Below are 22,948 nucleotides of genomic sequence, written 5' to 3'. Positions count from 1 at the left end.
GTGAGCAGGGGAGAGGCAGAGAGAGACAGAGACCCAGAATCCAAAGCAGTCTCCAGGCTCCGAGCTGTCAGCACAGAGCCCGAGGCGGGGCTCGAACTCATGAGCCGTGAGATCATGACCTGAGCCGAAGTCGGCCGCTTAGACTGAGCCACCCAGGTGCCCCATACTAATCCTTTTGTGATAAAAGAGTCACACTGGGGCAGAGTTCCCAGTAAACCTCCTCTTCTCCACACTTCTCTTGAAACCTTTAGTTGCGGCCTGAGAAAGACTTCAAGTTTTTAATACTTGTCATCTAAGGAAATATATTTATCCCTGCATCGTAACAAATACACTGGAACACATTTTATACCCCCTTGTGAAACCAGCTTCCAAGCCACAGCCAAGCATCTGGTTTCCTGAGGAGCTGAATGGTCAGCGCCCCCGGCTTGGGTCACTGAACAGCTGTCCATCATCTGGCTTTGTTCGGTGCCTTTATGAAGATCTGAAAGCGTCAGCCCGAAGCAGCGGTCGAAGTGAGAGAGGCAGTGCTTCTGAGACCTGGGGGCTTCCCCGGGGTGCTCCAGGTGAATTTCTTGATCCCGAAGGGAGGAGTCCTGTGCTTGAGCCTACCGGTACCTAAGAATAAAAGAGACAAGGAAGGGGGCCTGGGGACAAGAGCAAGAACCCAATCTGATTCTAACTTTACTCTGGAAACTCTTAACCCCCTCCCTCATCCTTATCTCCGGAGCCCTCCCCTGGACCGGTTTCCCCTGTTTGACACCGTTCCTTTGACTCTGTAGCCTGGAAGCTGTACCTTTCCGGGTAGCAAGGGTGATGTAGAAGGTAGGATGACCCCACGGCAAGAAGACCCGACAGCCTATTTACTTCTTTTCCTTCATTCATATGTGTTCTGAACACTTGCCCTGTGCCGGGCTCTGTGCTTAGTTAGCACCGATGCTCTGGTAGGAACTAACACCCACATTTTTCTGGCTAACCTTCTGCCTTACTCCTAGGGATCTAAAGTTGCCTTACACCTCACCTCTTGAACCGAGCTTGAAGAACTCTGTATCCTCCTTTGCCTTTCACCCAATCAGCAAAGACTTCCGGATTCAGCTGCTATATGTTCAAAATGCTGTCGGGGTGCACAGATGAATTAGGTAAGCATCCTGTCCTCATTGTCTAGGGGAGAAGATGCTCGTACAAAAATAGAATGCCCATTTGGGTTGTTTCCAGTTTGGGACCATTATGAGAAAAGCTGCTATGAATATATTTATACAGTTCTTTTTATAGACATATGTTTTCATTTATCTTGGGTAAATATGTCATCCAAAGGTCCACTGTCAGGTGAATAGAGAAACTGTGGTATCGTCATCCAATGGAATATTACTCAGAAATAAAAAGGAATGAACTACCGGTATTTGCAACATCATGGAAGAATCCCAAACACGTTATGATGAGCAAAAGAAGCCGGGCACAAAAGAGTTCATTCTGTACGATTCTATTTATATAAAGTTCTAGAACAGGCAAAACTAATCTATTGTGAGAGAAATCAGGACAGTGGTTGCCTCTGGCAGGGGGGATTGACTGAAAAAGACACATGAGAGAAAATTCTATATCTTGTCCTATCTGGGGTGATGGTTACACAGAAGTACGCAGTGGTCAAAACTTACCACACTGTACATTTGAAATCGCTGTACTTTATTATATGTGGATTATATCTCAATAAATATTTAATTAAAAAGAAGAAACAAGTCTGCACAGGGTTTATTTGTGTCCAGAATAAAAAGTTAAAATTTGACCATTAGGTGTTAGTTACATAGGTATTTGTTGTTTGCGGCATTGTTTCTGTACTTTACCATATGCTTGAAAAATTTACAAGAAAAAATCCTTTAAAAGTCCAAAGGCAAGAAATATAGAATAACCAAACCATAGGGGTGCCTGGGTGGCTCAGTCAGTTAAGCATCTGACTCATGATTTCAGCTCAGGTCGTGACATCACGGTTCGTGGGTTCAAAGCCCTGCATGGGGCTCCGTGGTAGCAGTGTGGAGACTGCTTGGGATTCCCTCTCCCTCTCTCTCTGCCCCTCCCCTGCTCAAGCTCTCTCTCAAAAAATAAATAAACTTAAAAAAAAAAAAAAGAATAATCAGTGTTAGGAGGGATCTTAGGGTTCATTTAGCCGAACTTCCCATCTTGAACTTGGAACTTCTTAAAATGTCGCTGTTAGATGGTCTTCCAAGCTGGGTTTGACACCCTCTGGAGCAGCAGATTCTAAAACCAAAATGATGATGGGGCGCCTGGGTGGCTCAGTTGGTTAAGTGTCTGACTTCGGCTCAGGTCATGATCTCACGGTTCGTGGGTTCAAGCCCCGCGTCAGGATCTGTGCTGACAGCTCGGAGCCTGGAGCCTGCTTCGGATTCCGGGTCTCCCTCTCTCTCTGCCCCTCCCCCGCTCACGCTGTGTCTGTCTCTGCCTCTCAAAAATAAATCAACGTAAAAAAAAACTTTTTTTTAACCCCAAATGATGAGTGAAGCATTCAGGAAGGTACAGAGATGGCGTGCTATGACAATCCAGAAGAACATAGCCCACTGTTCTCAGGAGCAGGCTCATTGGAGAGCCACCACTCTGAGCACTCACGCGGGGCCTCCACTGGAGGTGCAGTCATGAGCAAAAGCTGGCCACGTCGCCACGAGTGGCTGAGCTGTAGCCGCTGGGTTTGGCAGGCTTAAAGTTCTGGTTCTTTCCTCTCTGCTGAACACTCTGTCTCCAGCACTGACGGAGCTCCAGGGCTCCTGGCCGAGCTGGTCTGGAGGAAAGGGGAAAGGCCAGGAAGGAGACAGCCAAGTTAGAGTCTGACCTAACAAGGAGTCAGACCTGGGAGGCCAGGCTAGATGCAGGCAAATACTGAGAAGAACCACCTCCCTTCCCCTCTGGACTCGGGCAAAGGTAAAGAGAACATTCTGGAAACTTCAGTCCAAAATATGAAGGGATTTTCTTCATGGCAACACTGATCACACGGCAGAAGGGTGGGGGCAGGCCAGCTACTCTACAGGCATCACAGTGCAGGTTAAGTCGCTTGGCTAGCTGGACCCTCCTCTCTCCAGGCCTTCTCTGTCACTGGGGAAAGCAGGTTCCAAAGTCCCTGTCAGCCTCACTGGTTCTATGTCAACCTCTCCCTGTGCAGGATCAGGTCCGGGGACAAGCCTCCGATTAGCTTTCTTAATACTTAGGGGTCTAAAGTTGCCAGTGACAGAAAAGAACTCTGGATAATCTCAGCAAGAAGACGAATGTATTGGACAGATAGAGGGTAGCTTCCAGCACTGAATAATCAAGTTTGAAAAGGATAGGAATCAGAGCCATCTGGGATCTGAGCAGCAGAATCTTATCAACAGGCCCACTGAGACAAATCCATGCCAGCTGACCTCATGTCTGCTCAAGAGAAAGACAGTCTGATAGGCCAGCCTGGTGGCTGTGCCCACTGAAGGCAGGCAGCTTGAGTGACAAGCCCACCCGAATTGAGAGAAAGCATGTTTCCCCACAGGAATATCATGCCCCTGTGGCCAAAAGAGAGAATATTGGGCAGGTGGCATGCCCAGTACAGTTCCACTGCACTTACTGCCTGCTTTGTGTCCTTACTGGACACAACGTAGGGCATTTTCCGGATGATGTGACATTACGGTGCATCGTGGCATGCTGTGACCATCCCCCTGCTTGCGGCTCAAAGAATAAGCAGAAGAAGCGAAGATCATGGATTCCAGAATGTTTTCTCCAATGTTTCTCCAAATCCACCAGCCAAGCTATGCTCACCAAATGCGCGTTTCCAAGGTTCCCCACTTTGAACCAACCGAAGTTCCAATTGAGTAGGAGTTTTCTCTGAGCAATCGCTGGGATGGCCTTTGTGAGTCACCTCTGTCCCCACCTGGCCCGAACAAGACTTCAAGTCTCCCCTTGCAAGCCCCGCCCCAAAGCTGACACTCGGGAAGCCTGTGCCTTTTCCGGGCCGTGATGGGAGCTTACGCGGGGTAGCAGGGGCCCACAGACCTGAACATTACCTTAGCCTCGCCCTGCAATCAGTGCCAACACCCGCGGTGACCCGGACCGGGAGGGGGGACACGGCTGGGGGAGGAGGCAGTGGTGGGGACACAGGACACAGGATGATGGAATGCCCATCAGGGTAACGTCGGCCGAAGGCTCGAATTCTTAAGAACCTGGCTAACTTCAATCACTCATGCACCAGAATGTGAATTCCTGGGGCGCAGAGTTTCTTGTCTGTTCGGGTCACAGCTCCACCTCCTCCACCCAGGGCGGCCCCTGGCCCATTCGGGAGTCATGAAGAATTTGTACCACGAATGGGCAACGCTGCTGCTCTGCCTTCTTCGCGAAACTAGTCTGGGGTCTCCACTAGTCTGTGGCCGGGCCTGTCTGCGGAGCGGAGCTAGAAAGTCAGTCCTGCCATTCGGGGCCGGCCGCTGGAGGCGGCCGAGTGACCGGGCCAGGCAGCCAGCAGGCTGCCGTGCAGTGCTCGGGGCTGGGATGAGTCAGGAACTTTGCACGGAGGAGCCGTGACGCGGGCGGGGGGCCCCTCTGGGCCGGTGCTCAGGGCAGAAACGCACAGACACACGGGAGGCCTCAGCCGAAGAGCGCCGGAAGGAGAACAGGACGGTTATGTAAGACAGAAGCGGGGATCAAAGGCCTGCACAGGGCGCTCTCCCACATGGCACTATTCTTGGGCTTTTTTCTTCCTTCAGCTCCAGAGGATGTAATGAAAAGGAGGGGGAAAAACCTGCTGCGGAAAGAAGCTTCGCTCACTCGGCTTGGGAGACAAGCTCTCACCTTCGCTCAGGCCCCTCAGGAGCTGAAAGGGGGCCCATCCCCAGTGTCCCCAGCCAGGCCAAGGGGCCTGGACCCACTTGTTCTTGGGAGGCACCTTTTGCAGGCCTGGCGTCCTGCCACTGTCCTGTTTGCTACGCCCATTAGCGCTTACCCCGCTTTCCTCACCCCCACCATTCTAGCGTTTGGGGGGTCCGGTGACTGCGGTCCCCAACTGCGGCCCGCTCTCGGCTTTCTCCCCTTCTGCTTCTCCCCGGTGGCTTCTGTGGTCAAGAAGTACCTCCTTGGCAACCAGCTGTGGGGGTTAAGGAGAGCTGCCTGCCAAGGCTCCCCCCCGACCCCCCAGCAGCCCAGCAGAGATCACCTCCGGCTTTGCCCAGTACGGCTCCCCTGGGCCAGGCGAGGGGGTTCGCTGCACCCCAAACTCACTCCCGAGCTGCCTTAAGCTACCTTTGTTCTCCACTTGTACACACCTGGGAGCCATGGGGGGGGGGGGGGCAAGGGTAAGAATCCAGAGCCAGACACCGGAGTCACAACCCTGGCCCTGCGAAGCAGCATGTTCCTCCCCAGGAACCTCCCCGGGGCCCCAAACTCTGCGTGCCTCACCGTCCTCCTCTGTAAACTAGGGGGTCATTGCAGGACCCACCTCCTAGGCCTGTTGTGAGGATTAACTGGGCTCCCGTAGCACCTAGAACAGCACCTGACATGCGGCGGATGCTTGATAAATATTTGTAATTATGATTACATCTCTCCTAACCCCTCCTACCCTTCAGGGCCTAATTAGATGTCTCGTCAGGGTCTTTCTCTTCTCTGAGCTCCCCGAGTACGTTCATCTGAACTTCGAAAGATAACGCTTTGCATCACACGTTGTCCATGGGATTCTGTGAGTCTGGAATGTTCTTCGGCGAGGCTCTCTGTGCTCCTCACGGAGGCTGTGAGTGCCCTGGCTCCGGGCGCGGCCTCTCCCGTGGTGGCCGGTGGCCAGTTGCCCTGAACCCCTGCCGACAGTCTCTGTGAACCAGGACATTTTGGGGTGTGGGAGGGGGTGGATTTCTTACAAACTAATTTCAAAACTGTCTTTTAGGGTTTCTATATTTAAATTCAGACAACCAAGAACGATTTTTCATGATTCTATCGTGCGTGGAGACATAAAGATTAATCAACCCATCTCACTTCGTTGGAGCCAGAAACCTTTGAGTCATGCCTCCCTCTCGTGCCTCCCTTCCCCCCCCCCCCCACCCCGGCCCCGGTCCCCGTCTCAGTCTGTCCCTGGGTCCTGTGGCTTTCACCGCATCCTTCCCCTCCTGAACTTCCGCAAGGCATCCGCCCTACTTGGGGCCCCGCCGTTTCTTGCCTGGCCTGTTGCAAAAAGTTCTCACCGGTGTCTCTGCTTCCAGTCTCTGCTGCCCCTCCCCCGGGGCATCGTACCAAAACGCAAATTAGAGCATCGTCTCTCACTGACCACCGAGTACAAGTTCCAGTTCCACGCGAGGCCATCAGCCCCGTGGCCTACTCAACCTCACTAGACTCGGCTCCCACCGTGCTCCTTCCAAGCACCTTGGATTCAGGTCCTGACGACTCTCCCTTCTGCTGAGCACGGCTTTCTTCCCCGACTCTCTTCCCCTGGCAACCGCCACCCTGGCTTCGAGGCCAGATCAGATGTCACTTCCCCGAACTCCCCTCGCAGCTGTCTCCGCATCTTTCTGCCCCCAGAGAGCCTGGTGCGATCCTTCACTAGGATGCCTGTGGCTGCTGGTGGTAGCTCCCAGGGGTTCGGCTCCGTTCCTTTGGCACCCGTGCCTGGCACACGTTAGATGACCGGGAAATACGGGATCGACCTAAAGTAAAGAGCACCCTAAAGCGACTTACCTCCCATTCTTTGCTCGCTCTTTTCGGCAATACTGATCGGAGGGGTGGTTTTTATGCTCACTGCCTCAACTTTGTCCGTCCGTCCCGTTCTCTCTTGCATCCATTTCAACCAAGGTGGAGTCCCGTCGAGGGCACCGGTGACCTCCGTGTTGTTAAACCTCCGATCTCTGTCCTCATCGTCACAGTGGATCACCGCCTCCTCCTTGCTCACTTTCCTCCCCCAGTTCCCCGGACACACAATCTTCGGGTGTTCCTCCCGTCTCCTTGGTGGCTCCTTCTTAGACTTGGCTAAGTCCTCCTCATCTTCCTGACCTCCTACTGCTGGACTCTTAGGGTTTGATCCTGGGACCTCTTCTCTTTTTTGTCTACTTTCTACCTCACTCCCTGGACCCCCTTGTCCAGAGTGATGGCCTTAAGGACCATCTCTCCGTTGATTACTTCCAACTTGAGAACACTTGCCTATCCTTCTCTCTTGAACGTAAAGTTCCTGTGTCCAGCTGAATAGTCCGCATCTCCACTCCACATTTCAAACTTGTTAAACAGAAATCCTGATCTACCTCCCCAACACCTCCTTCCCGCTCAGTCCCGCCATCTCAGTGAATGTCAACTCCAGCCTTCTGGCTTCTCAGCTCAAACACCTTGAGTCCACTTGCAGTTCTTTCTTTCTCTCACACCCTACCTCCGATTTGTCACCAAACCCTGTTGCTCTGTCTTCAGTGTATATACAGACTCCAACCACTTCTCACTGCTCCGGCCAGTCTCGCCCGGCCTGTTCCAATGGGTCCCTGGCTGGTCACCTTGCTGTGGCCTTCGTCCCCATCAGTTTATTTCAAGAAGACGACCTGATTGGTCTCGTGAAAACCTGAGCCAGATCACGTCACTGCTCTGCGCAGAACTCTCCAGCGGCTCCCGTCTCACAATGGCCTGCAAGGTTCCGGGCGATGCGGCCCTATCACCTTTCTGCCACCACGCGCTACTGTTCTCTCCCTCCCTCCTTGACTCGGCTCCAGCCACACTGGATTCCTTGATCCTTGCTGTTCCTCAGACAGGTCAGGCACACTCTGCTTCAGGGATATCGGACTTAACTACTCTCGCAGCCTTGAATGCTTCCCAAAGCTGCACACTCACTCCTCCACCACCTTCAAGTCTTTCCACAGGCCACTTTCCCAATGATCTTCCCTCAACGCCAGTTATGACACTTGTAATTTACTTTAAAATACTTCAGTATGGTCAGTGGTGTATGAGAGATGTGCCCGTTAGTTTAATTCTAGAGATGGTCAGTTCGTGTGCGATCAAGAACGCACGGCTCAGGGATGCTCAGCTGGCGTTCCACTGGCAAAGGCCACACTCAACGGCAGGTGCTCCAAGAGTTTCTGTCGCCCCCATCTCAAGCAATGACCAACACTGCTAATTAGCACAGTAAATTAAAAAGAGAAAAAAAAGGTCTTTGTTGGTGAAACTACAAACCTGTTGGGGCACCTGGGTGGCTCAGTCGGTTAAGCATCTGACTTCGGCTCAGGTCGTGGCCTCACGGGCCGTGAGTTCGAGCCCCGCGTCGGGCTCTGTGCTGACAGCTCAGAGCCCGGAGCCCACTTCGGATTCTGTGTCTCCCTCTCTCTCTGCCCCTCCCATGCTCACGCTCTGTCTCTCTCTGTTTCTCAATAATAAACATTAAAAAAATTAAAATAAAAAAAGAAACTACAAACCTGTTAAGCAACACGGTAAAATTGAAGAATTGCCTTTCTTAGGTAAAATTAAAGTCACTTCTGCGGACTGGCTCCCTCAGTTTGCTATGACGATACGTAAATAGGGCATACGAATCCAGTAAGGCTTGTAACCTGTGCCCACTAGGAGACACTTGTTCCCTACCCTGCCCCATCATCGGATACCAGTTGGGAAGAATCTGTGGTGTATGGTCCCCACTGGAAGGCAGAGAACCTTGGAAACGTGAAAGGTCGCTGGGAATTCAGAACAGGTTTTATGAATGCTGTCAGGCCTGCTTTGCGAACAAGTACTCGGCTAATAGATGTGATAAGCAGAATCCGGTTTGAGATTTCCTGATGGTGACATTGTGGGGGAATGGCCAACCGTCACCTACCTCAGACTTCTTCGTGGCCACCATCATCTGCCAAAAAGAACCTGAGAACTGAGCAGATACAAACCAGCTTAGGTCTAGTTTACAAAACCTTCTTATTTAAAAGCTTTACCATCCTCCCACGCTCCGTAGCTCTATCCCTGTTTTATTCTCCATGACCTGTCAACCTGTAACGTACTATACACGTTGGCTTTTTGTGTTTGGGGCCTGTCTACCTATAGATAATACAAGCTCCACGAAGTCAGGGATTTTCATCATAATTTATTGACCAATAAATTGGTCCTGCTGACCACCACCACCCGGTACAAATAACAGTGCCTGGTAGAATAACAATGCCTGCGTGTTTGTTAACTGAATCAAGAAAAAAGGGAGTGCTGAAAGAGTTGAAAAGAAAAGAGGATTACTTTTGGCTGGAGAATCAAGAAAACAGAGCATTTGATCATGACAAGGAACAAAGACCACGCCTGTAAGTGTATAGGCATGAATGTATCGTTTGCCACACTAGGAAGAGCCACATCCTTTCAGAAATGTCAGTGCGTCTCCGTGCACCGAAAGTGAAAGGGGCAGATATAATGTCAACAGAAGTTTTGTCCAAATTTCCAGTTGACTCAAAAGGGAAGTTTGAAGTCTCTTCTTGAGACGGGTTACTGTTCTCGTTTTGCATCACTCGGATGTGGGGTGACCGTCAAACAGACCCACGATGGGTTCCATGAGGCCCGGGTGGGAGCGGACCGGGAATCACACAGCGCGCAAATTCGTCCACACATGCGCAGAGCGGGGCGCGCGCTTTCTTCGGCTGTCTCGAGAGACCCGGGAGAAGGACACGTGTGAGCCAAAGCGCTCAGGAGAGAAAATACAGAGCACATCCAAGGAAGACACAGAGCAAAGGGTGACTCCGGACAAAGGGTCAAAGATGTTGGGAGAGGAAGCAGATGTTTCGGGGTAGACTCCTTGAACGTGGCCAGCAATAGAGTCATCAGACGTTTAAAATCAAGAGGTACCATCCGAGCTGTGTTTAAGAAAGTTAATCCCGCCGTAGTGTGGGAAAAGGCTGTGGACGCACCACCCGTTTTGGTGGGAGATGGTGGGGCCAAGAGACATCTGCGTCTTCATGGATGTAGGGAGAGGGCTGGGGATTCCTCTGCCTGTTCACCACTTCTCTTCCCCGCTCCCCAGCGGAGCTTCCGGCAGATGCTTGGGCTATGGAATGACCAGTGTTTACCCAACCTTTGTCTCTTTTCTGCTGCATTGGGAAGAAAGGGGGTACTTTTTTATTTTTAATTTTTTTCCAATGTTTATATTTTGAGAGAGAGAGAGAGAGAGAGAGAGAGAGAAAGAGAGAGAGAACGACCAGGGGAGGGGCAGAGAGAGAGGGAGACACAGAATCGGAAGCAGGCTCCAGGTTCTGAGCTGTCAGCACAGAGACCAATGCGGGGCTCGAACTCACGAACCTTGAGATCAGGACCTGAGCTGAAGTCCGACGCTCAACGGACTGAGCCACCCAGGCACCCCAAGAAAGGGGGTACTTTTAAGGACACAGTACCCAAATAACTCTAACACAGTTCCTACCCTTGCCAAGCATATCCTACTTGCTTCTCTGTCAACTTTCCCATTTCAGCACCTTCTGGAGAAGTTAGGAACTAGGCTAGGAAGGGCAGGAACAGGCAAAAGAGAGGCAAGAGAGAAAACCGCCACCCATGGGCTGCCTTGCGCCCAGGCAATGCTCTTCCCAGGGCTGACCTCTTCTCTCCCCTGGTTCCTCGGCCAGGAAATGCTGCCCACCAGAGCCCCGACCACAGAGCAGGAGAGCGTGGGAGAAACGGGTGGGGGGTGGGGGTGGGGGGGTGGTACTTGGAAAGTGCTGATTCCAGCAGCCTTGCAACATGCCTTCTGATCTAGAAACTCCTTCCCTGTCTTCAGGGACGTCCTCCATACACTGCCTTCTAAAGCAAGGAGAGCCAAGCTCTCCCAGCGAATCTGGCACTCTCCCTTGTCCCCCTCACTCTCCTCAACTGCTCTTAGCAATTGCTTCTGACTCTCCTGACAAGCCATAGGTCACCTTCCACAGCCTGGGAAACTGCTCATCCCTGGAATCTGACAACCTAGTACAAGCAGATTTGCCTTGGCCCCAGTCCAAGGCTAGAGCATTTCGATTTCTGTCTGTGGCCACGTTGGCCTCTCCACCAGATCTCTGCCTTCCCCTTGCCTGCCCTGGGAGAAGCGCCCTTGGAGTTGAGGCTCCCTAGCCCTCCCCCACCCCCAGCCCAGCAGGGGAAGGAGCTGCTGGAGGGAAGGTCCAGGAGCACAAAGCAGGTTCAGCTGTGCATGTGGGATCCAGGAACAGCGCAGGGCCCCAGGAGACAAAGATCCTTCCCTTGAGGTTCTGAGATATCCTGAGGGGCGCATAAGCCATTGACCCAGCAGGCAATTGCTCTCTTGGTCAGAAATAAATGTACCTGTCTGATCTCTAGATGGGCATGTGCTTGGGGACCTCAGAGAAGTGAATGAGTCAAGAGGTAAGGTAGGGGACATGCGTCTTGAACCAGGTAGCATGCCAGGCTCTTTTACGTCATTATATTGAATCCTTGGGCTGCTCCTAAGGTGTGTGGGTTTTGTCCCATTTGTCAGCAGAGGAAACTGGAACTCAGAAACATTAAGTAACCGACCTAAGGGCGCACAGCTAGAAAGGGCCAATCTGGGATTCAAATCCAGTTCTGGCTGATTCTAGAACCTGAGCTCTCTCAGCCACACAGAACTACCTCCTGGGGAGAGTGTCAAGAAGAATGATATTGAAGATTTCAAGTCTCTTTCTGGGAAGAGTTAACAGCAGCTCTGTTGTGTCACCAAAATTCATACGTTAAAATCCTAACTCCCCGTACCTCAGGATATGATGTATGTATTTGGAGATGGGGTTTTTGAAGAGATAATTAAGTTAAGATGAAGTCATAAGGGTCCTAATCCAATATGATTGGTGTCCTTATAAGAAGAGGAAAGTAAGAAAGGCCACTGTGAGGACACAGAGAGAAGCCAGCCACCCATGAACCACGGGGAGAGGCCTCAGAAGGAACCACCCCTGCCGGTACCTTGATCTTGGACTTCGGGCCTCCAGAACCGAGAAAATAAATTCCTGTTGGTTAAGCCACTGTGTCTGTGGTCCTTTGTTATAGCAGCCCAAGCTGACTAAAGCAGGTCCCCATTTTCTGGGTGCTCATTGTGGTCTACACCCTGGCAGGGTATTTGACATGGAGTCATGTTCAGAAAGGAGCCCCATCCAAGAAGTAGGCAGGAGAGGTTGCTCAGTCCTTTCAAAATAGGACTACAAGTGGGGGCACCTGTCTGGCTCAGTTGGTTCAGTGACTGACTCTTGGTTTCAGCCCAGGTCATGATCTCGTGGTTTCATGAGTTCGAGCCCCATGCCGGACTCTGTGTTGACAGTGTGGAACCTGTTTGGGATTCTCTCTCTCCCTCTCTCTCTCTGCCCCTCCCCTCATACCGTCTCGGTCTGTCTCAAAATAAATAAATAAACTTAAAAAAAAAAACCCACACAACAGAACTAGAAGCAGCACAGGAGGGATTCAGAGAGACAGACACAGACGCTCCCTGATGACAGGCACGAGCTGACCTTGAGGCACCGGCCAGGTAGGAGTCCAGGCCCTTCTTCTCGGGGCCTCGTTTGAGCAACTACTATTCTCCTCTGTAATGATGAGAACGAAATGCAAGACGGCTCACTCCTGGATCCTCCCAGATCCTCCCTGTCCACCCCCAAGCACCCCGCATCAATCATCACCGAGTGATCGCTGCTGACCTTCCAGAGCGGTAACTAACTCCAGAAGCACTGACACGTGGGAAAACCCAGACTGGAGGTGGAATAAAATTTTGCGAGCACTGAATTTGAATACATCCTATCACAAGTGAGCAGGAGTTAACACATACAACAGAAGAGGAAGAAAGCCCCTTTGAATTGCAAGGGTGGGGACGGAACAAGGAGGTTTTACAAAAATGAGCCCAGGTAGGGTCAGGGAGGTTGGAAATGGGTGTTTCAAGAAGAAAAAGAAATGTATATACACACACTTGGGCAGATGTGTATGTATATACAAACACGTGCATACAGGTATGCGTGTGCATATATGTATTTGTGCCCACGCACAGAGATACACACACACATTTTATCTTCTGAAATCTTGGGGAATTTCATACAGGAAAAGACCTTTGTCAGAGCTGCTCTACAGGGAAGGGTTAAGCCCATCTGCAACTTTTTTTTTTTTTTTTTTTTTTGAGAGATTGAGAGCATGAGCAGGGGAGGGACAGAGAGAGAGGGAGAGAGAGGATCTGAAGCAGAGGATCTGAACCAAGCACAGAGCCTGATGTGGGGCTCAATCCCATGAACCGTGAGATCGTGAACTGAGCCAAAGGCAGTCCCTTAACCGTCTGAGCCACCCAAGTGTCCCGCACAACGTTTTTTCTTGATTCTTCAGCCAGTTGGAGAGCAGGCACAGAAACAGGGGTCCTCATAAGGAAGACCAAAAGAATCTACAGTTTTAGCATTCTGCAGTTTGGTATTTTTCAACCTTGGTAACTTCCAAGTGGAAATCCTGAAAATTTAAAAAACCATTTCTGGGGCGCCTGGGTGGCGCAGTCGGTTAAGCCTCCGACTTCAGCCAGGTCACGATCTCGCGGTCCGTGAGTTCGAGCCCCGCGTCAGGCTCTGGGCTGATGGCTCAGAGCCTGGAGCCTGTTTCCGATTCTGTGTCTCCCTCTCTCTCTGCCCCTCCCCCGTTCATGCTCTGTCTCTCTCTGTCCCAAAAATAAATAAACGTTGAAAAAAAAATTTTTTTTAAAACCATTTCTGTGCTTTTCCCAACCCAAACTCTGTGAAGCTACTGCTAAAGGTACGTAGTCTGATCTCCTGCCTTTCCTTTTAAACCAACACCAAATCCCCCAGAAAAATGTCCACTCTAGAATTACATCCACTGACATTTGTGTAAAATATTTATCAGTATGCTCTGTTTACTCCACTTTTATTCACATGTATAAAAGAGAAAAAAGGAAAAAAACCTCTGCCTGGCTTAATATTCTAGAAGCGAATACATTCTGACCACACTTCATTACAAGCCTGAAAAATATCCCTTATGAAAGGAGAAAAAAAAGTATATGTGGTGTTTATGCCTCAGGCCAGGAAGTATACCCTTTAGCTCGGGTTCTGCTCTGCACAGCCATCTACACACATAAGCCTGTTTCAATGTGACTGCCTTTGTGCGCCTCAGCTGAGCGGAAGCAGCTAGTTTGGTCAGAAGTTCCTGCAAAGCACACGCCTCTTCAGGGCAGGATTGGAAACTGCCTGGAGCTTTGGACAGTTGCTCAGGCTAGAGGGGTCCAAGGAGAAGTTGGCCCCGTGGACTAGCTGGAGGCTAAGGGTCTGGATGGGTCTCTCCAGGCACCTGAGCTGTGGTCCTGGGTCCCCCGGCTGCAAACATCAAAACCACATAAAAGGTGCAGGAAATGGTGGGCAGAGAAGCCAGCAAGAGTGATGGTGTGCTGGAGCAGGTGAATCCTGCAGGGTGTGTGAAAGACCGTAAGGAGCACAAATGAAACACAGAGGTGGTGCTGGGGGGAGGGGGAGAGGGAGACAGGAGGGGGGAGGGGGGGCGATACAAGGAGCCTCGGCACTTGTTCTGCATAGAGCTCAGCCTGAGGATTGTAGGAGTTTCGTCAGGGTTCAAGCACAGAGCTTACAGTGTTGCCATTCACGATATGGACAGGGGCTTTCGTGTGAATTTGCTGCAATGTCTAAGATGAGTTTAATTCTGCCATTGAAAATCAGGAAAACTCCGGCTGGAAGCGGGAAGCTTGCTGCAGACTGAATGTGTCTCCTCAAACTTCAGATGTTGAGGGGCGCCTGGGTGGCGTAGTCGGTTAAGCATCCGACTTCAGCCAGGTCACGATCTCGCGGTCCGTGGGTTCGAGCCCCGCGTCAGGCTCTGGGCTGATGGCTCGGAGCCTGGAACCTGTTTCCGATTCTGTGTCTCCCTCTCTCTCTGCCCCTCCCCCGTTCATGCTCTGTCTCTCTCTGTCCCAAAAATAAATAAAAAACGTTGAAAAAAAATTAAAAAAAAAAACAAACTTCAGATGTTGAAACCCTAATTCCCAGGGTGATGGTACTCCCTAGAGGTGGGGCTCTGGGGGTGATTAGGTCTTGAGGGTGGAGCCCTCATGAATGGGATTAGTGTCCTTGTAAGTAGAGACAGGCCAGAGCTTGTGTCCTCCCTCTCTGTACCGGGTTATGATACCATGGAAAGACGGCCACCTGGAAGCCAGAAAGCGGGTTCCCACCAGACCCCAGATCTGCCGGCACGGTGATCTTGGGCAGAATCCCCAGCCTCCAGAACTCTGAGAAATGAATGTCTGTTGTGTCAGCCTCTCTGTCTGTGGTATTTTGTTATAGCAGCCTGAACAAACTAAGACAGATACTTTGCCCAGGAGTAGAATTGGAGGCTACCGTTTCATCAAGAGCACTTCTCACATTTCTTGGTGGAAGAAGTGCTGTGCGGAAAACAGTAAGAAAGAAATGAGTGCAAGGCAGCAAGGATTGGAGGAAGCCAGAAGCCGGAAGGGTTGCCTTTCTTGCTGAAGGGGTCACAGAAGTTCTCACTGATACAGCGAGATGTGTGTGGGGATCCGTGGGGTGGGTGGAGACATATGGAGGGGGATGGGAGGGGGGAGCACGGAGCAGTCCAGGGTAGCGGGACGCAGCAGAAAGGATCCAGGGGCCTTTTGTGGCACATTGGCCGAGGGGCAAACACCTGGCTTAACAGCTGGGCCAGCTCAGTAGCCTGGCCTGACGACACTGTACCTACCGGGGCTTTTCAACGCACCTGGAGTTTTGCCAGTTGCACCTCCGATTCTGATGTGTGAATCGGAAATGCTGCCTCACAGGCATCTCCCAGCTTAAAAAATTCTCCAAAAGAAAGGGAATAAATTTTGAAGAACGACACTCTCCCAAATTAGCCTAAGCATTTAGTAACGCTCCCATTGAGAAGATGTGGAAAGTAAAGGTCAGAACTCATCCAAAGTTCCCCAGGTGGCTAAATGACCAAGTTAGCACAGAAACCCACATTTGTCTGGCTCCAAAGCCTGTGTCTTTTTCCACTGCACCAAACGAAAGCCAGGTCTGGAGAGGATATAGCTCAGGTTCAAGGCAGGGGCATCCAGATGGGCTTTGAAAAGGGCCCTTTGGTCACCTGGAGGAGAAGACCGTTCTCATTACCTTTTTCGTTGGTAGGGAGGTTGAAGACTGTGTGACAGACAGGATACAGGACACCAGGAGTCTGGGGAAAAAGAGAAATAGATTAGATTAAAAACGGAGTTGGCTGGGTGCAAATTAGTTAACCTCTAATCAATGGGATAAATAGCAGGATGTAATTAACCACTGCTTAAAGAGAACCCTGGGTATTTCCCTCAGTGAGCAAACCCCTGGGGATTGTTATGCTAATCGCAGCTGAAAAGGTAGAGAGAGAGACAATTCTTATCTGGAAAAGAATAGAGCAGGTTGAGCTGTTTTCCTTTTGTAGGTTGATGCCGGCTGGCCCAAATCATTTCTTTTAAAAAACAAAAATTGGATTAAGCAGCAGATTAGATTGTATGGAGGAGAATTTGCACTGTAGGAGGGGCAGCTCCTGGTGCAGAACATGGAGGCAGTGTCGTGACCAGGGTGCGTGGGCAGGTGGGGCTGTCATTCTGCAGGAGCTTCTGGGGACTCCAGCCCACGGAGAAGCTTGAGGGAGAGAGCAGAGACCTTTTGCTCCCCCTCGCCTCTGCTTCTCCCTTGGTTCCTTTGCAGGGCTGGTAATCTGAGCATCCTATCCAGCTGGGAGAGGCTGTTCATGCCCTGACCCCAGAAAACGATGATTTCAACTGGAGTGAACCGATCAATCTCCTGCACTGTCAAAGGCCTTTTGCTTTTTGCTGAAATTGGTAATTAAAGGTGGAAATTTTTCATTCATGAGTTGTTGGTTCTTGGCCTCTCCCTTCTGTCTACCTGAAAACTCAGAAATAAGGACTTCAGGGTTTCTAAATGATTAAGGGTTTCTAAAGCCACTGATTGGCTAAGTGGGACCGGTTTGTCACTCAAGCAAAGCTCAAATTGAAACTCTGATACCCTTCCTTGCACTACCCAGTACCTGCTCAAGCTGTGATACGGTTATCAAGGGAATCAGGATACAGCATCCCCAAATATGCCACTTTGGCATAAGGATTGTTTTGAGCTGAAGGCAATTGAAAAAAAAAAAAAAAAAACAGACATAAGAAGAGCTCTCTGTTCCCTTTCCCATCTGCCTAAAAGTAGCACATAAATTTCCCTTGTGCGGGTGGCTCCTTCCATATAAGGAAGGGGAGAACAATCCTTAACCACCAGAGACAGAGATGGCACCAAGATGAGTCTGTACAAATCTTAATAAACAATCTTTATCTAACGTTAGTTTCCTCCCATAGATTTCCTAGTTGTCTTTCCATAACTTATCAGCCCTAGAAGCCGAACCACCCTTTGTCTAGTCATTTTTCTACAATTTATTACCCTTTGTTAAAATGGCATTGAAGTCCTTAAGTTTAACCACTTTTTGGTTTTCATTTTTCTGTGAAGCCCCTGTGCATGTAAAAAAAAAAAACAACAAACCCACAAAACAAAACCCAAAATAAACAAGAACAACAACAAAAAACCCCAACTAACATCAATTAAAATTAAATGCTTTTTCTCTTGTTAACCTATCTTTGTCAGTTTAATTTGCAAGCCCCAGGTACAAACCTAAGAGGGTAGAGGAAAGATTTTTTTCGTCTCCTACAGTTTTGATAAGAGTTAACCAACTGTTACACAAATAAAACCTCAATGAAGCCAAAACATGGAAGCAAAGAATAGCATAAACATCTAATAGTAAGGACACCCACACTCCCCACACTTACTGGGCAGGAAGGACCATGCCCAGGACCGTCTGCAGATTGAATGTGGGGTATCAGTGGATAATGATGATCTGGAGCTAAGGTAGCAACTATGGTAGCAAGTAGGTAGAATGACATAGGTTTTCTTGGTTGTTTTGTTTTGTTTTGTTTTTACTGTTTCTCTAATGAATAATGCTCCAAAGTCCAAGATTTTCTGTGATAGTCTTAATTTGGGGCTGTTCTGATTGCTTTCGATTAAAGAAGATTTATAAAACATATAAACAAATGTGATTTCATGTTTACCTCTTGGTAATTTTTATAGAAATAATTTCATAAGTCCAAAAATCTTTTCTGAGCGTGTACTCGACATTTGATTAGGCAAATACGTTCACCAAGGCTGGGTCCTTAGAAAGGTGATTTTGATATTTTGTTGTCCTAAAAAAAAAAAAAAGTAAGTATTACATTATTTTTCCTAGTTTTATAGATGGTAAAATTAAGATCTAGAACAACTGACTTGCTTGCGATGACGTCACTGTCACTAGAGTCAGGCCCACACTTAGGTTACCTGGCATCTAAGGTCAGCTCACTGTCCAAAGCATAGATTTTCTACAGAGTTTTTGCATCATCTTGGCTCTCTTGTAGCTTCAGACCAATCGCTCATCTATTTTTAGCAGGCAAAACCACTGGGGAAGAGAGAGGTTAACAAATGAAAGGAAAAGATGTAAGGCACAAGGACAGAATGAATGTCAGAGGTGGGATAAAAGTTAAAAAAGAAAAAAAAGGACCTAACAGAGAAGTCAAGGATAACATTTAAGTAGATGAAATTCATTTTATTCGCACTGGCCTTTTCCTTCCATTTCCCTAATCCCGCAGCACTGTGCAATCCCTTTCTTTTCTGAATCCCCCTGGCATTTTATTTGTTTTTCCCTAATGATATTTATTAGATCCTTGCAATAACGTACGGTGACATTCACACCCTGAGTAGCCCGACTGAATTATAAACTCTTTGAAATTACAGTCAGTATTTTGGATAAGTTTGTTTCCCCCACCTTATTTCATGTGTTTGTTGAACAAATGTTATCAAGCTACTTGGGATATTAGCACTTGACAAAAAACATCTAAATAAAAACTACCAACTTTGCTCTCCATGAGCAAAAGAGGGCCAGATAGGAGTTAGAGACTGTTCCTGGTCTTGGGCATCTAGTGTGCCAGGCTCTGGGGAGGGAGAGGAGAAGGCTGCTGAGGTTTGGGCTTGGGGTTGACAGGAGACTCTCCTGTGCATTCACACAGGGTGGGAAATGGACTAGACCTTAAAAGCTGCCCTGCCCCAACTCTTCCATTTGCAGATGAGGAAACTGAGACCCATGGAGATTGTCTTGCCCAAGATCACAAAGCTACATGGTAGCGTAGCCTGGATTGAATAGTTTTCAAATAGATTAATGAACCAAGCAATGTATTGAAACCTTTCTTCAGAGACCCTAAAGTTAGAAGCCTAGCATTTTAAATCATTAGCAAGTGCTATAGTATTATGCATAGAAAGTAAATGTGACAAAGTCAGGTCTAAAACTTGAGGCTATGTTTTTGACATTGCTTGCTGATGTTCAGTCCAAATGCTGAAGAACATTCCATTGCTTTTAAGTTCTGACTTGATGAGCAGAGGTGGGCAGGGAAGGACAGACATGCCTCAATTCCATTTGTGTATGTTGCCTAAGAACATGCAGGGGGCACACACTTTTCTGCTTTGAGGAGCATGAAGACAGCTTTCCAGTCCTTTTGAGCGTTCTCACTGCCAGAGGAGAAGCTTCCCAATCAGCTGATGTAGGAAGCCTAACCAACAGGTCCTTGCAAAGCAGATCATTTCCGTTCCAAGTGAGAGAGTAATGAGCAAGGTAACTTCTCTGCTCAGGAAAGAGGAATCCACAGACCCTTTCTTTCCAATGCCACCTTGATTAATTCATTAATGGGTTTTCAGGCAAGTTTTATTCAGGCACTTTGGGACAGGGCAGTGAGTCAGAGGTTGGCATCGAAACCAGAATAGAAGCCATAGTCCTCTCTGGGGATCCTACTCTGGGCTTTAAATTCCCAGATCACACAACAACCTAATTGGAAAGAAATGTTCTTAAACAAGAGCAGGGGTTTTGCCAGGTCTGCCAGGGACTAATAAGGTCGGTCTAAGGACTGTCTGATGAAAGAGAGGTTGGATTTACATGTCACAGCGAATTTTTAAAGTATTTTCACCCTGAGGGTTACTGCTGAATATAAATAAAATCTCTCTCCTTGGGCAATCCCACACCAACTCCTGCAGATATGCCTTCCTTAATTAAATTAACTTTGAAATGACATTCAAACAATGTCTTCCTGCCAAACGCCTTTGTTTTCTCCAAGATCTACCTTATTGACAAGCTGTTTCACGAGGTTCCTTTGTAAACTGATTGTTTCCCACTCCCAGCCTGCACATTAATTGGAGAGGAGTTTTGACGTCTCTATAGCCGGTATCAGATAGCTCTCACATTGCATTCATTTAACCGTGTACCAAATGGCCGGCACACTTACAATACCAAAAATTAAAAATGAAAAAAAAATTATCTAGGGTGCTTACGGAGAACCGGATAAATACAAAATTTAAATTTCATCTGCTGAAATTCACACGCCTGAAGGCTCCGGAATTTCCCAAGTTGAGGAAAGAATTTTTTTTTTTTATTAGTCTCTCAAAAATCAGGCATTCGCATTTGCAATTAAAGCTGCTGCTGGCTTAAATACATGAAGTCCGAAGCTGCGGCTCCCCTCCAGGGTGCGGGCGCGCAGGCGCGGGCACGCAGACGTGGACACACACACACACACACACACACACACACACACACATGCCCGCCCACACCACCTTCCTTGTGAATTGCCTGCGGGATTTATGGGCTTCGCCACCACGGATTACTGTCAGGTGCAGAAAGCAAGCCTTTGTCCTTGGGCATTTTCCTCCCCCCCCCCCCCCCCCGCTCCCCCGGATTTGACGGTTATTTACCGGCCACGTGAGCGCTGGGCGGGGGTCGGGCAGGGGAAACAAAGGCTAGCTGAGCGCGGCCAGTGTGGCCCAGGGACGGCTCCCCAGCTCCTGCGACACGTGTGACATTAGCCCAGACCTGCCTCCGACTGAGAGGCTCCTCCAAGAGAAATCTCGTCCAAGCCCTTATAAAAGTGTCGGCGTTTCTTGAGGCCGGGAGAGCGCTCAGTCAGCGGGCCGGGCAAAGCCGGGTTCCTGGGCCGCCCCGGACCTCCGGGACTTGGGCGGCTTCTTGGAAGGGGCGCACACTCCTGGTGTACCAGTGAGAGCGAGTGTTTAGACAGAGCCTTGCTGCCGCTCAGCAAATGAGAAACCGGACACAGGCCCCCTTTGCCCTCAGGAGGAAGTACAAACCCCTCCCCAACGGAGAGGTCACGCAGTGAGCCTTTGGCTGCTGACCTCCCCACCCGGAGTGCCTGGCGCCCAAGGGCCTGCCTCCCCGAGGCCTCGGTCGGTGCGCAGTTGTGGCCCCCTCCAGGGCTCCGATTAGCAGCAGCGTGCCTCGGGCGTTAAAATTTCGGAGGCACCGAAAAGTGATCAAAAATGCAGTGCTTTTTAAAACAAAATTAATTGCAAAAAATTTATATGAACAAAATATTAAATGCTAAGTAGAAACCGGATCAGTGCAGTGCCGTGCTGAGCCATTTTGTAATCCGAGGTAAAAGGAAGATCCCCTACTTGACCTGAGCCCGGGTATCAGGGGATTCGCGGCGCAGTAGGAGGGGAGCGCGGGTGGTAGGCCTCGGAAGCGGGGGGGCCCCCTCCCGAGGCCCGGCTGGGGAGTGGAGGAGGGGTCCTGGGGGCCCGGAGATGAGAGCTCCAGGGAACCGCTCTGCTAGTAACAAAGGCGGAGCGGAAGGCCGAGTTTGGGGCGGGAAGGACCCCGCGGCGGCCGTCGCTGCTTGGGTCGTGCTTCCAGGGGAGACCCAGAATGGAAGGCCCGACCCCGCTGCTACCGGGGCCGCGAGCGAGTCCTGTAATTCCCCGCTCGGTGGTTAATTCTCACTAACAAGATTTGGCAAGATGTCGGGCGAATAATTTTTGGCTTGTGTCGTGTCCCCACCGCGGCGCGCACAAACCCCATGCCAAAAGCGGCCTCTGGGATATTAAATGCCTAAGTAAAACTGGGGGCGGGAAAAATGCTACATGACCTGGAAAGAGAGATGCATGGGAACCTGAATCACCCTCAGAACTTATTCAATCCTTTACGCGTCAATTTCTCAGGGTCTAGCTTCGCACCAAATGTAGACCGTAACTGTCATTTCCTGAGAAAACAATTCACATGCATGCAAGATGAGGTGAAGACTTTCCCAAAAGCCTAAAACGTCGGGTTTTCCCCCCACCGGGATTCAATAAACATCTTTAGGAAGCGTGGACTGGAGTGGCACCCCTACCTTCCTCCATAGAAACAGCATTCCGGCAATTAATGCCTCCCTCTGGGTCGTAAAGCAACAAACCCAACACCTCACTACTACTCGGCTGCGGGGCAGGAGGGCTTTTCTCTTTCATCTTGTAAGTTAGGGCTTGCCCACGTTCTCGGGAAGCTATAAAGCTGATTTAATGGCTTGAGATGAAAATCGATCACGCTAATGCAGAAGCTAACGTCTGAGGAGTCGCTTTGACAAAACGACCGGCCGGGCGGAACGCACTCCGTAAGCCCCGGGCGAGGAGGTCCCCGGCCATGCCCGCTGGGCAGCGGGGCAACGCTGCCCTCTCCACTTCGGTTCGCGGGAGGAGACCTGCGAGGCTGCTAAGGGGGAAGCACGGGGGCAAAAAGGAATGAAACCTCCAAAACCGAGCCCCGGCCGCCGTTAGGCCGGCTTCCCGGCGGGCCGTTTTCCGTACGCCGAACGCCGCATCGCCACGGCGGGGAGGAATGGCTGGACTGCCACTAAGGTCCGGGCCGGACGCGCGCCGAAGAGGCCGGGGCCGGCCGGCGGGCTGCGACAGGCGCTGCCGCGTTCCATTCACAAAGTCCTGGCGCGGCCGCTCGCCTGCCGGTCGGAGGCCGCCTCCTTCTTCCTCTAGGTCTCGGTTTTATGAATGGGCCTGAAGGCGAGCGCCGAGCGCCCTGTTTACTCTGCTCTTTGTGACGTCGCGTTCCCATGACTGGGCGCAAGCAGCCCGCGCTCCATTCACGCGCAGGGGAGGGGGCAGGGGAGGGGCAGGCGGGGCCGAGGGAGCAGGCGCGGGGC

The 22,948-nt window shown here is 50.2% G+C and overlaps 2 long non-coding RNA genes across 8 annotated transcripts; both read right to left on the bottom strand.

Annotated features, from left to right (window-relative positions):
- Positions 1–264: 264 nt before the first annotated feature.
- LOC123384799 lies at positions 265–8,202 on the bottom strand. Of its 2 annotated transcripts, XR_006596396.1 has the most exons (3): positions 6,676–8,202; positions 1,019–1,111; positions 265–615 (listed from the first exon to the last, which is right to left on the bottom strand). It is a non-coding gene; the product is annotated as an uncharacterized LOC123384799 (long non-coding RNA). The 2 variants fall into 2 exon arrangements; XR_006596395.1 differs by lacking the exon at positions 6,676–8,202 and having other exon boundaries at positions 1,019–1,967.
- A 7,564-nt stretch (positions 8,203–15,766) lies between these two features.
- On the bottom strand, positions 15,767–22,923 carry LOC102901213. Of its 6 annotated transcripts, none has more exons than XR_002741643.2 (4): positions 22,148–22,923; positions 18,264–18,381; positions 18,002–18,133; positions 15,767–16,095 (listed from the first exon to the last, which is right to left on the bottom strand). It is a non-coding gene; the product is annotated as an uncharacterized LOC102901213 (long non-coding RNA). The 6 variants fall into 6 exon arrangements; XR_002741644.2 differs by lacking the exon at positions 22,148–22,923 and adding an exon at positions 20,715–22,135; XR_006596394.1 differs by lacking the exon at positions 22,148–22,923 and adding an exon at positions 20,090–20,647.
- Positions 22,924–22,948: the final 25 nt, after the last annotated feature.

The sequence above is a fragment of the Felis catus genome, chromosome B1 (assembly GCF_018350175.1).
Source record: "Felis catus isolate Fca126 chromosome B1, F.catus_Fca126_mat1.0, whole genome shotgun sequence".
Classification (NCBI taxonomy): Eukaryota; Metazoa; Chordata; class Mammalia; order Carnivora; family Felidae; genus Felis; species Felis catus.
The sequence above is the reverse complement of the archived record's forward strand: the minus strand, read 5'-3'. Positions and strand labels throughout refer to the sequence as shown.